Raw genomic sequence first — 7,853 nt, forward strand, 5'->3', positions numbered from 1 at the left:
ACGTGTTAGATATCAAGACCATTGATGGAGCTTGAGGACTATTTTGTTTATCAATACCAAATGCACAGTAAGTGGACATCTGCTGTTGCCGGCTGCTCTGTGGGTGACATTATCATGCCTCCTGCGTGTCCACACCCTCCTTAATGGCGCACTGACAATATCTGCTTACCTCACACATTGACGCATACCATGCTGCCATCCTGCCCCCAAGAAAAAGCACGTGCATAATATCCCCAAAGGGAGAGTCAGTGTTGAGATCCAGTGTAGTGATGTAATTTACTGCATAGTGACACTACCAGTTTAATAAACTGCTTGTTCATCATCATCACAGTGCCTGAACCCCATTTTATACAAACCACATCAGGGCTCTCCAGATTTGGTAAATTGGGCCAATAAATGGGCCAAAAAAAATTATTAATTTGGAGAGTTGCATTGATGAATGCTAGGAGCAGCAGTAAGGGAAGGAGGAAATCAGCTATTAGGGAAGTTCAATGACAGCATCTGGGGTATAATTCAGTTGCAGCTGGACAGTACAGTCACTCCACAGACACAGTTGGTGCTGATGATGGAGGGGCGGGGATGGAGGAGTGGAGTTAGAGGGAGGGAGAACTGTGTGAGCCTGAATACATTTATAGGCTACTTGTCCAATAGAATCAAAATGTATTTCATCATTTTAAGTCAGACTGTTTTAATGTCTAAACTTCCTTGTTCTCTCCTATTAGATTCCAAACAGCCAGATCCAGGTGAGATCCCCTGGGAGGCTCCAAAATACTCCTACTGTCTGTGCCAAGAAAGCTAAGGAAGGAGGTCAGATTAAAAACATCCGAAATGAAAAGGTACATTGGAACTTAAAGTGTCATCACAACCTTGTTTTCAATAGATATGGACGTTTCATACTGCTATTTGTATTCATAATCTGCATAAATGAATACATGTTCTCCATTTTACTTGGTCATTAAATATAACATGTAGGCCTACTGTACAAATCCATTAACTTATGTTAAACATGGAACTTTGGAACTTAACATTACTACCATTACTGCGATGAATCACACCTTGAGGAAGGCAATCTCAGAGCCGGCAAATCACGGGGGTGGAAGATCCTCCTTGGGCAACCGTTCATGTGACATCTGAAAAGGGATGACGAGATACGATGGGAGTGTGAGAGGCCAAAGTGAATATCAATGCTTTATTTGAAATTCTAATAGGATACAAATGTGCATAACTAAAAGTGACCGCTTAGGAATAACTTATAGGCAACCTCAGGCTCTCATTCAGCAGACATTACACACAGACAAACCCCTTTTCTCCCACCATCACTGTACAGTACCAGATATAATGAGTTCACCTCGGATTACTGCAACACTGTTATGAATCCAAGTGACTTTCTCTCTAGGGAACTGACTAATCACTGGAATAATGTCCAATGAGATCTGACTAATTCATTAACCCAGCGTGGCTTTATGTGGCACATATTCAGATGGTGGTGTTTGTAGAAATGCACATTTTCTGATCTGACAGGCAACAAAGGTTGTCTGAAGGTAAGTGTTCACAATGGCTCCCCCTGATAACTCATACAGATTAAACAACATAATTAAAATGGTGAAGAATGTTTATGAGGATAACCTGGAAACAATTGGCTTAACTTCCTTCACAGAGCAAAGTTAATAGATAATTTTAAAAGCACAAAAGAGCAAGGTTCAACTCTGCATATACCCATTCATCAAACACATGCACATGCTAAGAGGGGAAGGAGGAAAGGTACATGCAGTAAATTGGAAATATAGCCGTCACTCTGTGTGGTACATTGAAGCTATGTTGTAATCACAGAGTCCCTAAGAAAGCAGGTGCTGATGAATATTCATTCATGAAGAGCTCACTACCTGCTCATTTCTGATTCTGATCACTATTGATGACTGCAGATTATGAATATTCATGAGGACAGACACAAGAGTATAATGTCTATACCCAAGCTTCTTTATAAGAGACAGAAAGTATTTCACATTGTCTGGGTATAAATGATTGGCCAAAGCACAGACAAGGGCTGAATCATCTTATAATATAAAGCGATTTAATGTAGGCCAGTGAAATATCCTCATGGTACTTTCTAAATCTTGTGTACATACATTGTATGATTTATAGTGTGACTTACAAAAAAAGATCTATTCAGATGCTCCCGAATGAATGAATGAATGAATGAATGAATGAATGAATGAATGAATTAACGCACGTGGACTGTCAGAGACCTTCTCAGACCCAGGATGGAACATGCACATGAATATTAATATTCCATGCTAGTGTGAGAGAGTGACAGTGTGACAAAGTGCGTTGATTTGATTCACTTTCTTATTCATAGATACATTGATATTCCAGCTACTCGCCTATGAAACTAGAAATCTTGAGCAAGCTCTTGAACCCAGAAAGATACCTGTTCTAAGCTGTCTCCCCTCTGGCTACCTCACTCAGAATTCATTTGACACACAAGTAGTGACACACGTAGGAAACTGTGGAAAAACAAACTGCTGGAGCACTCAAGACAAGGACAGTGCCTAAAATATTCATCCTGAGCTCTACCGTAGCCTTGCTCTGGTAACAAGGCTATGGGCACCATCTCCAGCACTGCTCATATCTGATGTAAAGTGATGGAAATGCAGCCCCTTGAACAGTCACTCAATTAATCTATAATTTATGTTTTGATTCTGAAATAAGACTATAGAAAAATGCAGAATTAATTATCAGCATGAAGGAACCTAATTAAATCTTGGCGAGAGAGATAATCAGTTTGTTACTACTGCATTCATCTGATTTATTGTGGGACATGTTGGATGTAAAGCAAATCTTTAGGCCACAAGGGACTGTTACCAATACTCTGAGACTGTAAATAAACAGGTCTATTCTTTCATTCTCTATTTTGCTCAACAGAAAGCCCTTACAGCATGTGTACAAACCAACGACAAGAAAAGAAAACAGGTCTATAACAAATACTAACATTTGAAAATAAAGATAAAATGCTTTTATTAAATAACTCAATACTGTAGTAGAGTAAATACTACTAAATATGACTACAGAATATGTGCAATGGGGATAATCAGTACTCCAAAAAAAGTGAAGGATGCGGAGGGATCATTTTTACTTGACCTTCTTTAGCTCTTGCACTGTGCTACTTACACTTAGTAACACAAGGGTGATAATGTTCCTCTTGTACAGACCACAGCTGAGCTAACCTGGGATAATAATAAATAATGAAAGCAGCAATCATTGTCATTCCTTAATGTACCCCCTTACCACACGACCCACACACAGGGATTAGGCAACACTTGTGATACTTCCACCATTCCAACCACACACTTTCTGAGCCACATAAATTGTTGAAATATTCTGCTGAGTTTTAACTGTGTATACCATAATGCACAGTATGTAAAAGAGCACATCGACATGTAACGTAATGGGTTGTATAGCTGACACTTATCAGTCAACATGTGAACATGACTAGACAGCAGGACCACTTGGTGCTGTGTTTGTTGAACTTATTTTTTCTATCAACCATAACCAATAATTCTCAAACATTGACTAAACAATGGAGGACATTGCACCAACAGCTAATTTGCAGAGTTCTTCCCTGTTTCATGTCCTGTGCTCCCCTGCCAATTCTACAGATAGACAGACTCTCTCCAGTCTCAGTGGAGCTCTCTCCTTACTGACTGCTGCTTTGGTGGGCTTCTAGAGAAAGAAAACTGCCCTCTAAGCAGAAATAGAAACATGCAAGGAGTCTTGTGTTATGATAGACATAATTGGGAGCGTGGGGAGAGAGGTGTAGTGAGATGAGTTAGGAAGGGTGATACCGTAAGGATCATTTTGAATGAGAAAGCTGAATTCGAGAGTGTCTGTCGTAACTCTTTGTTGGAAGACACCCTAATGCAGAACACAATCATGCTGTAACTGTACAACATCACTACAGGACCGAGGGGTGTTTGGGGCATATGGAGGGCTTCCTAATTAATTGGCCCTCTGATGGGTCTAACCTAACGTGTCATTATCATCACTATGATAAGCTGATTATTTCCTCAAGTGTATTTTTGTGCATGCCAGCCAAATGACTGACACTGTAATCACATTAGCATAATGATGATGACAACTAAAGTAGCTCTAATGTTGAGGAGCGGGGAAGACAAGTATAGGAGCTTTCTTTTTTTTTTTTTTGCTAATCACATCGTGGATAGTGAGTAAATGAGTAGGTGAGTGTATTAAAATGTTCAGAAGCCCAATGATATCTGGCATAGTTACTATATCTAAGACCATTCAAATCTTCGGATTAAATATATATATGTTGCATAATCAGAATAACTGTCTGCATGTGTATGTCATCCAGGATAAAGGGTCTGCTGAGCAGAAACATAATGTAATCCTATTCATCACCCTGGGCAACAGGCTGAGGGTTTTGGGGTAGAGGAGCAGCGGATTTGATAAACAGGCTAACCAAGTAAATCATTTTCCAGATTTCTATGGCATCAATTATAACTCTTCCAGCACATTCAAGTGTGGCACTCTCCATACGCAGCGGTGGCCCTGAATATTCATTCTGATTCAAAAAGCCTGCCTGTTTGGCTGCCAGGAACAACAGGACACATCAGGCCTCGTGTTAGGCTGGGGTCCAGGCTGGGCAATGAGCATCTTCAGGGACACAGAGGCCACTGCCAGGCCACAGTAACCCAGGTCTAGTGTTAGGATGGAGTGCGAGGCCAGGGTGGACATCCTCAGGGACACAGAGGCCACTGCCAGGCCACAGTATCCCAGGTCTAGTGTTAGGATGGAGTGCGAGGCCAGGGTGGACATCCTCAGGGACACAGAGGCCACTGCCAAGACACTCACTACTGGGCTCTCTTACAACCCAAACCTGTCCTCAAACTTTTATCACCCTTTAACCGTGCTCATGTTGATTCCAACCGTGATACGCCTCTCCATAATGGATGTGACTGGTCTCCTACAGACTTGCCAGGGTGAGAGGAGTAACAAAGTGTGTATGCCCTGAAGAGCATGTGTTCAAACAAGCCATGGCACGTCATCCTGCCACAAGCCGCCAGGGTTGCAGGAATATTCATTATTATGGTCGGGCTTTGGGGGGACGCAGGGATGCTAATAAGCCAAGAGATCAAAGAGTGGCTGCTCAGCGAGTGCGGCTCTCTCAGGACCCTGTGGCCCATGTTGCTCCACTGTTCTGGGCTCTCACCTGCTACTCTCCCTCCACATGGTCTCCCCACCAACACACAGCCAGCCAGGGCAGGCACACTAACTCATCCAGATTCCTACAGTACAGTATGTGAACTGTGTCTACCATCCAAATAATTTCCAGAGGTAAGATAGGCGAGCCTGCTGCATTTTAGGTGAATGTGTTTCCATTTTGAGTTGGAGAATGAATGTTCAATCGACCCATTCAATTATAGTGTATGTTAGTACCACATTTATTATCATAGTATACACCTGGTGTTATGCCTGCAACTTAACTCTCTCTTTGAGTTAAGATGATGTAACGCCAACTTCCAAACACTCCCAATGTTTGTTGTTTCTTAATTTCTTCTTTAACTGCCTAATGTTAGGAAGCGGCAGACATATTGTCAGATAACTTGTAAACATAGCCTAATCAACCAAAGGAGACAAAGAATCGGGTTGAAACGCTTTCTTCAAGAGCTTTCACCCTCTGGTGATGGGATAAAATTGTTTTATTTATTTTATTTTACAACAAAACAACATTTCTATAAATAGCATGAGTAAGTGAACAGAGATAACAGAAATATGTCAGATATCAACAGAACAAAAAGGTTTATAGTGTAGACATATTTTTTTTCCAAAGTTTGATCTTCATCATAAGCACACGCAGAATGTCTAGAGAGACAGAACAGATTATCTGCGACAGATCAGATACATTTTTACTCAAAAGTATCATTGCTGTGCTGGCTACTCTCTCTATCTATGTGTGCATGCTTGCGTATGTGTGCAGGGTGTGTCTGCTGGGTGCAGGGTTTAGGATTGTGCAGGGCAGTTGTGTGTGTGTGTATATGTGTCTCTGCTTGTGTGTTGATGGATGATAACATTGGGAATATTTAGCTAGTTACAATTTACTGGAGCTCTCATTATCAATCTGTTATAACAATGTCAATGTAGTCATGACATCCATGTCACCACTCATTTCATGTTGTTATGACACACTTCTTTATGAGGCTTAGCTAATTGCCATGGCATCTATCTTACCTAAATGATGGTTCGTGTAACAACATGCAGTGTTGTTTTGTCAAAAGAATGACATCCTCATGACATCCTCATTCCACTGTAGCTCTGGGATTCTGTGCTGGTTCCAGAGGCATTTGCATGAGGCCAATCTTTGAATAATTCCTAGGCTGTTATTTGACCTATTCAGACACCATCCCCAGTGTCAGTTCTGTCCCACATTAGTGAGTATGACCCAGAGGTTCCCCTCTCATTGACAGGACAAGTGGCTCCACGCAAGCACATCAGATGAAGCATCAGTATTCTACACCCAGACACTAAATGTGACTAAAAGGAGCAGAATGAGCTAAATTAGTTTCCATTGACTTGGTGCCAGTGATATAATATATGGAAGGTCCACATTAGTACCCATTATTACATTGTCAGTTTGCATTGAACTCTACTTTGTTACAGTATGTACTCAAGCACTGAGTGAACTGTAAAAATCATGTGTTTAGATCAATATGGCCTGTCTACGAGGGTGTTCTGAGCTTACTCGGTTGGATGCCTCTATTGGCTGCAGGGTGTGAGTAAGCAGATGATGCCACATGTGGAATAAGTGTTTGTGACAGCAATCAGATGACCCTGTCACACAAAGACCCTCATCATTTCATTAGGCGCGTCAACTTGGATTGTAAGCCAAAGGGATATTCATCCCAGGAATAATACTTCAACTGTCACCTCAACAAGAACAAGACAAATACTTGACATATGGTTTGCCACTAGTGACATTATCACCCGTGATTTGGTTGAGACAGCATGAATCAGAATCCAGTTAAATGTACATTATACTGAAAAGATACACAGAAATTCATCCCAGGCCTAATTACAGATATTTTAATACTGTATTCATTATCATGATCACTCCCCACATCCTGTGTAAATGGAGCTGAAATGAAATGAATACAAACTCAAAATATGTAACAGTATGTTGATCAAGGTTTACAGGTTTACAATTTCTGTATCTGTCTCTCTTGGAAAGTATTTGAATGCAGCACACAGCAATAATGTGAGTTGACCTCAGCTGAAGGGCATGGTCAGTGCAGTCATTTAAATAGGTTGGCCAAATGTAAGTGCTGTCATGAAATTGCTTGAATGAATATAAAACATACTCGTGTTGCACTGGATAGAGAAACTGATTCACTTTCAGCCCTTTTATATTCATCCAATCTAACCATTTATTTTATATTAATCATTCCTAGTAGTCAGACTTCCCGCAGAGAGCATGCAAAATGGCATCTGAGTAGCTCTTTGAGGAAAGAGAGCATGAACTCACAATGACTTGTGAATTAAGTAAACAGCAGGCTTTCATGGCCATCCATTCAGGTACCCCTCACAGATATGCTTCACTGAGGTGACAAAGCATGGATCATGTCTAGAATTTCTCTGCACACCTTGGGGATGTTTGTAATACCAATAATGCAGATGTGTCTTTCAAGAACTCAGAAGGCCTCATCTGAATAAGACCTACAACTGAAATTAAATGGATTCCATCTTATTTCATTCCATTCTATTTCAATCTAAATATAGTGCATTGACAATGTTTTACTTATCAGGTCCTCTTACAGTCTGAGGTTTAAATTTGAAAAGTC

This window comes from Argentina silus (assembly GCF_951799395.1).
Source record: "Argentina silus genome assembly, chromosome: 9".
NCBI classification, from domain to species: Eukaryota; Metazoa; Chordata; class Actinopteri; order Argentiniformes; family Argentinidae; genus Argentina; species Argentina silus.